Source organism: Mytilus edulis, chromosome 8 (genome assembly GCF_963676685.1).
Source record: "Mytilus edulis chromosome 8, xbMytEdul2.2, whole genome shotgun sequence".
Lineage (NCBI taxonomy): Eukaryota > Metazoa > Mollusca > Bivalvia > Mytilida > Mytilidae > Mytilus > Mytilus edulis.
In genome coordinates, this window is record NC_092351.1 from 37,686,898 (window position 1) to 37,700,749 (window position 13,852).

The following is a 13,852-nucleotide window of genomic DNA, read 5'->3' on the forward strand; positions in this document are numbered from 1 at the left end:
TACTCCTGTAATTTATTCGCATAGCAACATTTAAAACCAATTTTACAACAAGTTTCTTTGGTCTGTTATGTCGTTTTCTGTTTAAAAAGGTAAATAACACAGTAAATGGAGGTTTCGTTTTAATTTTAACTTATTCCCATTTTTATTTTTTACCAGAGCGTTTTCCCGTGAATTTATAATTGATAGCATCATTGCTAAAATGGGAACCAGATGCTCCGCAGGGCGCAGCTTTATACGACCGCAGAGTTCGAACCCTGAACAGTTACAGGTGTTCTTGCGTGCGTTTAGATAAATGTCGCCCAGTTTCACCTACGAACTGAATACCGCATCCCGGTTTGTTTAATGTGAGTAAATAAATAATACTGTTTGTTTTTCAAGTAATATCAGTTTCAAAATTTAAAGAAATTGTGCGACCATTAAACGTGGACCGTATTGTTGGTGGAAAGACGGGAACGTGTAAGTCACTTTTTGGCAGTTTAATTGAGGTCTGAAGCTGGCATGTCAGTTAACTGCGAGTAGTCTGTTGTTATTTATGTATTATTGTCATTTTATTTATTTTCTTTTGTTACATCTTTTGACATCGGACTCGGACTTCTCTTAAACTGAATTTTAATGTGCGTATTGTTATGCGTTTACTTTTCTACATTTGGCTAGAGCTATAGGGGGAGGGTTGAGATCTCATAAACATGTTTAACTCCGCCGCAATTTTGCGCCTGTCCCAAGTCAGGAGCCTCTGGCCTTTGTTAGTCTTGTGTGATTTTTAATTTTAGTTTCTTGTGTATAATTCGGAGTTTAGTATGACGTTCATTATCACTGTATTAGTATATATATTTTTAGGGTCCAGCTGAAGGACACCTACGGGTGCGGGAATTCTCGCTACATTGAAGATCCTTTGGTGGCCTTCGACTGTTGTCTGCTCTATGGTCGGGTTGTTGTCGCTTTGACACATTCCCCATTTCCTTTCTCAATTTTATGGATTGATTCAGCATATCAAAGAATCCCAAGAATTCATTTTTTATGAAACCAAACAAAGTTTAATTTAGGACCCTTTTGACCTCAATGTGGACCAATTTGATAACAGGGCCCAAAAATCAAAAATCTAAATGCATGATTAGCTTGAAAACTGGGCCTATAATAAAAAAAATCTAAATACATGTTTAGACTCAGCATATCAAGGAACCCAAAGAATTCAATTTTTGTTGAAATCAAACGAAGTTAAATTTTGGACCCTCTAGACCTTAATGTATACCAATTTGAAATTGGGACCAAAAATTAAAAATCTAAACACACAGTTAGATTCGACATATCAAAGAACCCCAATAATTCGATATTGATGAAATCAAACAAATTTTAATTTTGTACCCTTTTTAACTCAATGTGGACCAATTTAATAACGGGGCCCAGAAATCAACAATCTAAATACATGGTTAGATTTAGCATATCAAGGAACCCCATATATTCAATTTTTGTTGAATCAAACAAAGTTTAATTTTCGACACCAAGGGGTACATGTTTAGATTCAGCATATCAATGAACCCCAAGAATTCCTTCTTTTTTTATTATTAAAATCAAACGAAGTGTAATTGTGGCCCCTTTGGACCTTAATGTAGTTAGACCAATTTGAAAACGAGACATAAAATTAAAAATCTAAATACACGGTTAGATTTGGCATATCAAAGAACCTCAATAATTCAATTTTTGATGAAATCAAACACAGTTTAATTTGGGACCCTTTGGTCTTCGTGTGGACCAATTTAAAAACCGGGTCCAAATTCCAAAAACTTAATACACGGTTATATTCAGCATATCAAAGAACCCCAAGAATTCAAGAATAAAACCCCATCGAAGTTGGTCAAGAAATTTATACAAGGTATTAGAAAAATATTGTTTTTGGCCCTAATTCCTAAACAGTTTGGGCCATAACCCCCATAAACAATCCCAGCCTTCCATTTTTGGTAAGGAACCTTGTGGTACTATTTCAGAAAGATCCATACACTTACACACAAGTTATTGTCTGGAAACTAGAAAAAAAATACTTGTTCCTAAACTGTTGTGACCATGACACCCAAAATCAATCCCAACCTCCCTTTTGTGGTTGCAAACCTTGTGTTAAATTTCATAGAGATCTATTTCATTTTAACTAAAGTTATTGTCCGGAAACTAAGTGTCTACGGACGACGACGACAATGTGATACCAATGTACGACCAAAAAAATTTGAATTTTTGCGGTCGTGTAAAAAAAAATCAAAAAATAAACTTTCCCTCAAGATATGGTCATCACCTCAATTAAAATTTCCAATTGAGTTTGCAACCATAATTACCCATTTAAATACATCATAAAAGTCTTAAAATGGAAAATGACATAATCATGGCTAAAATTAATATTCCTTAAATATCAACTTCTAAAAATAAATTGACAGCTAATCACCTCAAAACAATACAACGTGCCTTTATACATAATTTAAAAGCAGTGTAAGGGAGGTAATCTAAACATATGATACACAACATTGTACTATTGTGTTTGGATAATTACCTTCCTTACACTTCTTTTAAATTGTCATAAGTAATTGATCATTAACCAGGAAACCCTTGTTTTCCCCTTTTTTGCCCCTACTTCCTTCAGGTTTTAGCCATAACCCACCAAAATCAATCCTAACAGTCCTTTTGTGGTATAGAAACTTGTGGTATAATTTTAGAGATTCAAACACCGTTCCACAAGTTATTGTCTTGAAACTAGAAAAATGCTTATTTGGGCCATTTTTTTAACAACAAAAAACACACATTTTTGGGACAATGACTTCAAAATGGCTTGTCCGATTTTACTGAAAATTTCAAGTGGTAGACCTTGACCAGCTGATCATTCTAAACTGTGTCAAATTTGCTATTATTGCTTTAGATTTTGAGACATAACCTCAATGTTCTATTTTTAACCACAAAGGCCATAGTTGATGATACCATAAAGAGCATCCAGGTAGAGATTTGTGTTATTTGGCCAAGTGGATTCAGATTTTGTTAAGATAAGTTTACGTCAAAATAATTAAAGTATGCCTTTTTTAAAAAGCAACACTCCAATAAGAGAGATTAATAGTCATTGGACAGCTTCTGTCAAGTTGACTAATTATCTGAAGATCACTTTGTGCTGAATATTTTTACTGTTCAAAATTTCTCTCCATCTGTTAAAGGTTTCAAGATTACTTGTAACCAAAAACTAAAATTTGCAAACCATTGATATATCTGACAGGGGCAACAACTCCCAAATGGTTTATCCCGTAGTATACTGAAAATTCCAGAGGTGATGGAAATTGACCTGCTGATAAGTTTTAACAGTTCAGATTTGCTAAAACTACTTTGTTTTTAAGATCTAAGCCAAAACTGCTGATCATGTTTACCAGATCCAATTTGATCAAACTACTTTAGTTTTTTTTATATATATACAAGCCAAACACTATCTATCCCAGCAACAACAGTCATGTCTTGATGATGGATTAACTAAATACCCAGATATGCTTTTCTGGTTTCAAAGTAGATACCTATAGTAAATGAAAATCCAGGTCAAGCTAGGTAACATTTGTCTCAGTAATAGTTTCTGAGGAAATTTTGTTTTAAGCAGTCTATCCTGGGACTTTTATCGTGTACCAAGAATATATTTTATCCAAGGTTTACCAGGGCAACAACGGGTGGACAAGTAATGGCAAAAGCTGAGCTGAAAAGAGTTCTAGGCTGCTCGGGTTTTTAATTTTCCTATTCATTCAATGCATTTGAAATAAATTTAAAGTCATATGAACCGAGTGACTGGTGAAAAATAATGTTTATCTAATTTTTGAACCAATGCATGCATATATCATAAACTTGGTCTTCTGTTTACGATTTTGTCATTTTTTACGCAAATATATTGTATAATCAAGTATGTTTTCCTCTGTTATGAGGTGAAAAAATGGCAGCTACTGAATTGTCGTGTTTTGAAGCCGTAGTTTACCGATTGTCACCTTATAGTAAACAATCAACAAATAAGCATGGATATTGAGCACGTGTTTAACACTCAGTTTAACCTGTACAATTAGATAATTGTTTATTTTAATGACAGATCCATGCGTATTGCGATCACTGGATTTTTACGAGGAGAGTCACTCTAAGGTCACTTTCCATACGGAAAATATGTCGGCGAATTGCTTCCTGGAAGCAAGCAATTAAAAAAAATTAACTTCTTCTAAATGTGGACAAATTAAAGAATTTTCTTCAGAAAAAAAGTATAATATGTACAAAAGTTTTATAATGAAAACTATCCATTTAGTTATAATTTAATTTTGGATGTAACGTGTCTTCTGATTTCCTGACGTTATTTTGTTATCAGCCTATAGACATAATCATCGGCTCTAACTCAAAATATGGACATTTTTATGTTTAGGGCGTCTTGAAATCTTTTGACAGCTTCCGAAGTGCTAATTTTCAGCCTTTTTTAGCTGGACCAAATCACTACTTTCCTTTAAAATTCTGGACCCAAATATTTTTACAGTGTAATTTCATCCCCCCCCCCCCTACTTCCAATTTGAGGCATTAAACATGGAGAAATAAATTTGGAAGGGGTATAAAAATTAATGGCAAGTAACCCACTGTCAACACTAGGGACTATATTCGTGAACAACCAAATAACAACGAAATCAAACAACGAAATAACAACGAAATTAAGGGACGACAATTGTGGTCTCGGACCATTTAAAGCTTTTTGATTCATGCGTTAAACCTATTCTGTTATATAACAGTGAAGTTTGGGTCACTATTAGTTTAGTGAAACAAAATACTACCATCGAGTCACACTATGCAAACTTTTTAATATTGATTTTATTTTATTATTAACATCCTTTATGCAAGGTGCCATACCACGTAACATGCCAAGGAGCCAAATAACATGGAACAAATTCAAATCTTGATTTTCTCATTCTAAATATCTGTATATATGTACTTTTCCTGGTCTTTTAAGGTTTTATCGCCTATAAGATAAGATAAGATACTACATGTATATATTTTAACCCGAGAACATTTTACCGTCAGTTGGTCATAGATCACCCTGTGTTACTTACACATGTTATATTGCCTTTTCTGTCATTTTAACAAATCGGATCTTCGTTGTGATACAGATGCAACAGCTTCTTGATGTTTTACCTCCAATCACGATTTGTAGTGTAATTGATTGTTCTGTTGTGTTGTTTTATTTTCTGATGACTTAGGTACCGGTGTAGGGACGGTGGTAAATATATCAGTACTAGTATCTAAACAGTTTGTAAATTGGCGACAAAATTGTTGTTGACTGCATTTGTTACATATAATACCATGTTCAAAAAAGGTTTCGAAAAATAGTTTGTGTTGTTTTGAAACTTGTATATAATGGCCTTATTTTAAGTTATGTGTATATAACACCCGCAACATGTAGGTTTCATTGCTATAGAATTAATTCTCGTGTTATTGGTTATGTACAGGACCCTACATCAGTTTGACGGCAGTTGGTCCTTGAATATATGTAATAAATGTAACCACATGGATAGAAAGTAAGTCAAGAGTATGGATAGTCTAGGAATGCACACAATAAGCAATACATTATTTTTTTCTTTGATACATGTAAAATGATAAACTAGTAAACTATATATAATAGTCAAAATGAACCAGAATGACTCTATGAATTAAGCAAACATCCGAAAAAATATGATAGAAACATTAAAATTTAATATAACAACACAAAAATGCAAATATTCTGAGCGAGATTCGAACCCTTTCTTTCAAACCATCATTTGTTAGTAGTTTTGTGCTCTACTGATGGAGCTACGGCGATGCTTATACATCTCTCTCTTATTAAGCAACTATATCGGTACAATTTATCGATGTTACAATTTTTCTTTAAAAAGTTGTTTTTTATGTAATAAGGACACTCTAAACCAATTTCATTTTTGAGGGAACAAGTAGTATGAATAACAACAGTCATAAAAAGCATATAACTTTTTTTTTGGTTTAAAATGTCCTTCTGAGGGGATTCCGTTTTTCTCACCTAAAAACACCTGAAAATCCGCATATTGGACTTTCATCCTTTTTTAGGGTCAAATTAACTTTTGATCACACATGTCATAATATATGTAAATCGAGATATTGATCAAAAAGCATTTTTATTTTTTGTTTTTATAGTAAATTTTATTCTTTCGGCACTTTTTGAAATTGGCCCTTCTGTGAAAAAAATCATCGGCAAATTGGCCCTACCTCTTTGCTAAATTTTTATTGTGTGTAAATAAAGGTGCTGTTAATAATGCTGCACTTTCTGAATTAGGTTTATTCCCACTTTCATTGTCAGCCCTTAAAAATACAATTAATTTATGGCTTCATATCATTTATATGGACAGTGAGAGTATGGTAAAAAAAAAAAGCATACAATGAAAACTTAAAACTTTCCTAATGGTTTCTGTAGTAAATTAAAAGTGTTATTAGGTAAACTTGGTTTTCAGCATGTCTGGGAAAATCAAAATACTATGTCAAAGAAAAAATTACTTTTTTCATTTCAAAAGAAATTAGAAGAGGAGTTCATAAAATACTGGAAACAAGCTCTTTTTTGTGACTCTTATAATGGTAATAGTCAAGGTAATAAACTAAGAACATATCACAAAGTTAAAAATAATTTTGAATTAGAAAAATATATTCTACTGGACCTTGACAAAAAGTGTTATTTCTAAAATGATAAAAATCAGAATAAGTAATAGCAAATTACTAATGGAAGTTGATAGATATACAAGAACACCTTTAGAACAGAGAATTTGTCCAATTTGCAAGGATGGAATTGAAGATGAGTTCCATTTCCTCATTCAATGTAAAGCGTTAGAACTTAATAGAAATGTACTCTTTTGTAATTTAAGTGATATAGTTCCATCTTTTGTTAATATGTGTGAACAAGATAAGTTTAGTTTCATTTTGAAAAGTAATGATACGGACATTAGTACTGCAAGTGTAGCTGGAATAAGCGATATGTATGATTTGAACATTCATAAATTTGTAAGCACACTTAATGTGGGTAAGAGCTTTTATATGGGGACGAAGTCCCCAATAACAGTAGAAAATTCAATAAAAAAAAAAATCGGGAAAATTTCCCGAATTTTTCATTGTACTAATGAACTCAAAATCGTTCAATTTTTTTTATGTCATGTTTTGAAATCCCGGACCTGCGCAGAAATGTACAATGTACTTCCTTTTTCCGGTCTCGTTTGTATGAAACTTTGAGTAAAATATATATTTATCAGTCTAGTATAAAATAGGAAGGAATGCGCAATACCAATTTCATTTTTAATAATTCCTTGATATGAATAAACGTTACCTGATGATAGCGTTTCTTTGTTTACATTGCATATGACGTCATAACTTAAATAACGTCACAACTAAAATCCCTAACAAAAGAACCAAAATCGGAAACGTTACGGTATTTCCGTTTCTTTTTCTTAACAAATATATAAATGTAATTAAGTTACAAAAAAATAATTCATACAGACTTCGTCCCCATTTACAGGTAATACCTGCCTCATATTAGTGTTAAAGCTGATCGTAATAGCTTGAAATAATAATATTGTATGAATAACACCTCCACGCAATGTAAATATAAAATATGTATCTCTTATCATTGAGAAAATTTGTTTTTGTTCGTTTGTTTTTTTTTTGTTTATATTTGTATTTGTATTTTGTAAATGACGGCTGGTATCATTTCTGTATAGGAATTTACACCAATAAAAATATTTGATTTGATTTATGACTTTAAACTTTTCCGGATGCAAAAGCTGCCTGTCCCCTCAATAGACTTGTCACTAGTAAAGTTTGTAAATTCTGTTTGACAACGTTCTTGGTTTTTCAGAATAGTTGGATCAGACTTGCGTTTTGTTCGTAAATTAGCAGCACATTTTTATGCGTGCCCATTTCATATATCCGTTCAATTTCGTCATCATGTCCAACTTATTTTGTGCATGGCATCATAGCATGTGCTAGCCTGCGGTTATCATCATTTCAGTAAAATACTGATCAAATAAGAACAAAGTGAGTAGTAGAATAACAAGAAAGAAATGTTTTTAAAGTGTTGTAAGTGTGTGTATGCGACAGAAATGAGTAAGAGTGAAGAACAGATGAGAAACGTGTTGTTGTTGAGAAAAGTGAATTCAGAAAGGAAGTAAGAGGTTGCGGATAATTAGACATAGGATCAGACAGAAATTACACACCTTTAAAAGTAAAATGAAGTCGGTGAAAACATGTATTTGTTCCGTATTTTAATGAGTTTTATATTTAAGTTTATTTGGCATTTTTAAAGTACTCCAGTTTAAATCTCTCTATATAATTATTTCATCACAGTATATATAATTCATAACGTAAGTGCTGCAATAGCTCTTGGTTGTTTAAGCTATTCAAAATTATCGGTATAAGACGACAGTTCGGACATTTCGGCCATATTCTGTAAAAACGTTTCGGCCATGATTATTATTGATATAAAGGGAGGAAAAATCAATTGTTTTTTTCTTCTTCTAGAAACAGAAGAAACAAATGGATAATATATTTAATTCTACATTTAAAAATGAAAGTGTGTTTCAAACTATGAATATTCTTTAAATAATGACAATATTATTGAACCAGGTGCTCCGCAGGGCGCAGCTTTATACGACCGCAGAAGTCGAACCCTGAACAGTTGGGGCAAGTATGGACACAACATTTAAGCTTCATACTGCTCTGAATTTAGCTTGCGGTCAATTTTTTGACATAATATGAGTTTCTGACACAAAACAAATGTCAAGATTTTACTAATCTATTGCGCAATATTGTGCAAATAAAGATTTCTTCTTCAAACTTTTAAAAAATTTGGAATTTGAGAAATTTGGAAAAACAAATTGAAAACTACTACCATCCACCTTTTTTCAATTAGTCCCAAACCTTACATTTCTTTCAGGGGCAGATCCTGGATTTTGCAAAGGGGGGGGGGGGCGATTTTTTTTTAATTTTGCCTTGGGGCGCGAGGCGAAAACATTTTGGGACTTTTTTTGGCTAAAAAACATAAAATAAGTATACAATGCACTTTTTAAACGGTTCGTGACGTGGGGCATGTATATTTTATAGTTGCTGTTAAATGTAAGGATTGGACATTTTTTATGTTGACATGTATTCTCCCCATAAATTGTCTATCATAAAATGATAATATGGGTCAAAAGCGATGAACTGATATATTTGATGTGGAAGTTGTCAGTAAAAAATTGACATGGAAAATTCTCGCTTGTTGTATGTTAAGTTAGCATATACTCACAGATTTCTTGTTGTGAACAAGATACACGCCGCGCTATTCGATGAATATTACAATACGAGCGACACGAGTTAAAAAAGACAAACAAGCAATTTTTATACAAATGTTTGGTTGATATGTTTTACCCAACAAAAATTGAAAATTAACCAAAGGCTACGAATGAGTCTGAAATGACAACGAATTTATGAATGACGGTCGACAAATGGAGACATAAAGGCCACACCAAGCAGGCAGGTTGCAGTCTGATCTTGATACAAGTATTCAATATATCAGTTCATGCAAACCCCCGTCCCAAAAAAAATACGCCCGTTTTTTATTCATTATGTTCATTTAATGTTATATTATGTTGGAAATTTTCGTTTCTATTAGCCAAAAAGTGGACAAGATTATTTTTTTCAATCTAAATACGGCCAGACTCTCAGATCTAAGACTTCCTCCTCAAACAAATGGTTCGTACCTTGCACTTTAAATCTATCCAGAGCTTATACTGACTGGGGATAATTATTCAGCTATGAAGTTATTTTAAGATAGGCGCGGGCGTTTGTGGTTAAACATAATTTCGTAGGTAAATAATATTAATGTGGAACTTTTTTCATGAGAGTATAATAGAGCATAACTTTCTGTTTGGTTGAATTGTGAAATAGAAGTCAATACGTTCTTGCTCACTCCTTTGTCGCTTTGAAGGTGTCATGATTTTTCATGCTCAGAATTGCAAATGTGTTCCTGTAATTTGAATATCAAAATGACTGAGTGCCTTTTTTTCGACGAACTGGTCAACTTAACCATACCGAATCACTCTACTGTGATGCGACTGTCACATAAGTGAGAGGTTTAGCGCTATAAAACCAGGTTCAATCCATCATTTCTACATTTGAAAATGCCTGTACCAAGTCAGGAATGTGTCCATTCGTTTGATGTGTTTTATCATTTGAATTTGCCATTTGATTAGGGACTTTCCGTTTTGAATTTTCCTCGGAGTTCAGTATTATGTAATTTTACTTTTGACATAATCAGTAAATACTGGCGAAAAAAATCTTTATATGAAGAGATTGTCTCATAAAAATTAAATACACGGGAAATGGCAAAGTTCACGAAGTCTAGTCTTATTAATCTTTTTACAAAAAAAAAGTCTAAGCAAAGAGGGGGTGTACGCCCTCTATGCCCCCCCCCCCCCTCTGGATCCGCCACTGTCTTTATACATAATATACAAGTAGTGTAAGGGAGGTAAATCCGAACATACCCAACATTGTATGTTAAATGTTTTAGAGTTACCTCCCTTACACTGCTTTTAAATTGTCTTAATTTTGTCATTAAATTGTCATTGACCAGAAATACCTAGTTTTTCCCCTTTTCTGTCCTGAATTCTGAAACAATTGAGCCATAACCCCCCACCCCACCCCACACAAAGTCAATACTAATCATCCCTTCATGGTATGGAAACTTGTGGTTTAATTTCAGACTGATATGAATTGATAGTATATAAATAAAGAAACTAAAAAAGTAGAAAAAAAATGGAGGGTCCGTATACTCGTTTTCGAGATATAAACCATTTAAAATTTGGCGGGAAATAATTCTCCTTAGAATTTTCATATATTTAACATTGGCAACTTATCTGTTTCTAAAACTATGAAAAAATAACAAGAATTTTATAAAATTTTGAAATATGGCTTTTCAAACTTTATGTAATCAAATTCTGAAAAGAAAAGTAGCGGTTAGTGGGCAATTTTTTTTAATGACAATACATGGATAAAACCAGAGGATTCCGAAAATCTGACAAAAAACATCCTTAAACACAAGTTATTGTTTGAAAACTAGAAAAATGCTTCTTTTTGGCCCTTTTTTGGTCCCTTTTTCCTACATGTTCGGGAATATTAACCTCAAACTGAATTCTAGCCTTCCATGTGTTATATAGAACCTTGTGGTACAATGTCAGAGAGATCCATACCGTTACCACGTGATACCAATATACGACCGCAAAAATTAAAATTTTGCGGTCGTATAAAAATGAAGTTTTTAATAATATACCGAACAATAGTTTTTTCAACTTGCAGTGAATATATTCTGTAAACACTACCAAGACTTCTATTTAGACTAGTAGTAGTCTCAGCTATAACATAATCAGTGGCGGCTCCAGGGGGGGGGGGGTCCGGGGGTTGGAACCCCTTTTGTTGGGACGATTGGGACATATAGTTGGCACAGTCTTTGTCCATGGTTGGGACCCCCCTTTTCAAAATGGCTGGATCCGCCCCTGATAATAATTTGTCATTGTAGACGAAAGAAAGACTGCCCAATTCCGCGAGCAAAACATATATCTGATCATGCAAATGTTTGTTCTCGGCAGTTTAGGTTACTTTTTAGTTGCAAGGTCGGTACTTCGAACGGCTACTCAATCAGCACATTTGTCTGAGACTACTATATATAACTTTCAATGTTGACATTATCTTCCTTTAAATAACTTTACACATAAAATTCACGTGTTATCCATTTCAAGCTAAGTGGTTAAATTTAAGTTCACATGAATACGGGTTCAATGAGGTCGAATTATACACTTGCAAGTGAATAATTAATAATCACTGTTTATTTGCTTATTTTGACAAAATTGAACCTTATTGGCTCTAAAAAAGGAACTATTATTTCACTATTTTGTAATTCATTACTGATTGAGCCAAAAAAATATATATTAGGTTTTTCATAAATCTCGTAGCTAGTCAGTGCCCCTTTAACACACAGCATCGGTACAGATTTAAGGGCATACGATACAGTTACAGGGGAGGTAATGACATTGCTAACGTAAAATGTTATTTTCGCGACGTCAAACTGTGACATATCGGGAAAAGATGCATTTTTCGACTGATTTTTATCATTCAAACTGATTTAATTTGAAAACGAGTGCATGGACCCCTATTTTTTAAAACGACATTTTGTTTCATTCTCCAGGGAGATTATGTGGACCAAATTTTATAAAACTGTAAATAGTGCAATTTTTTTCAATTTTGATAAATAAATAAAACAAAAAATGACGTTTTTTTCTCAATTCATGACCATTTGATAATTATGAGTTATTTCTGAATACAAAATGCATAAATTTTTAGAATACTTGTAAAGTTCAGAAATTACAAATTATTTAACAAGAAACAATTTGTGTTTATCTTTTAAAACAAAAAAGTTATCCCTTTCTTTCGAAAGGAAAAATACGGCCACAAATCCGAATTTTGAGCAAATATACAAAATTTCGACCTCATTTAACTCAAAAAGTAGAACATGGAGGTATATTTTTTATTACATATTTGATTTAATCAGGCCAAAATAGCCTATATGGAAATTTTCATCAAACTGTAAATATAGGATAAAAACTGTATCGTATGCCCTTAATGTGAGCATTTTCCTATCCAGTTTCCCAGCCTAGTCGTGACGGGTCTTACTACCAGAAAGTTAACCTCCAGTCCCCAGAACAATAAGTACAGTGTAATAAAGCATACGAACACACCCACACACCTGATAAAACCGAAATTATGATATTTTCAAATATTGAGACTGCTTAGCTTTTCCTTAAATGGTAAACATATACCTTTAAGTACATCTCATAAGCACCTGGGAGTTAATTTCAGTAGTGACGCAAAATGGAACAATCATATTGAAAGTATAATTACAAGTGTAAAGAAACACTTAAATGTTCTACGTAAACTTAAATACCGATTATCTCTAAATAATTTAGAAAAACTATACTTAGTTTTTATTCGACCCATTTTTGAATATGCCACGGAAGTGTGGGATAATTGTGGAATAGGCTACTCACATAAATTAGAAAATTTGCAATCAGAGGCCGCAAGAATAGTAACAGGTCTACCAATATTTACAAAAACTGAAACTTTATATTCTGAGGTTGGCTGGGAATCTCTTTTTGAAAGAAGAAGGAGAAGAAAATTACAGATGTTTTATAACATGAACCAAAAGCATGCACCAGAATATTTATGTAATCTTGTACCTCCTTGTGTACAAAGTACAACCAACTACCCGTTGCGAAATGGTCATGATATTATTGTTCCATTTTGTAGACTTTCCCTTACTACTGAATCGTTTATTCCCTCTACTATACGTGAATGGAATAAACTTGATCCAAAAATTCGCAGTGTCGACTCTATTTCTAAATTTAAGAAAGAATTAAAAAACGATAGTCTATTATGTAAAATTGAAACGTTTTATTTGTACGGCCCAAGGAAATTAAATATAATCTTAACGCAATTGCGATGTTCCGCTTCATTCTTAAACAATGACCTATTTAGAGCTAATATTATAGATGATCCTTCTTGCCATTGTGGGTCCGATATTGAGGATGTCTACCATTACTTCTTCGTTTGCCCAAAATACACATTATGTAGAAAAATCTTATTCCATAACCTTAACTGGCTATCTGAAAACTTTGTTTTAGATACAAAACTATTAATTTGCGGACACTTGGAACTTTCGAACGAACAAAATATTCAAATTTTCAAACATGTTCAAAATTTCATAAAAAGGTCAAACAGATTTCTTATGCCTTGATAGAGCGTTATT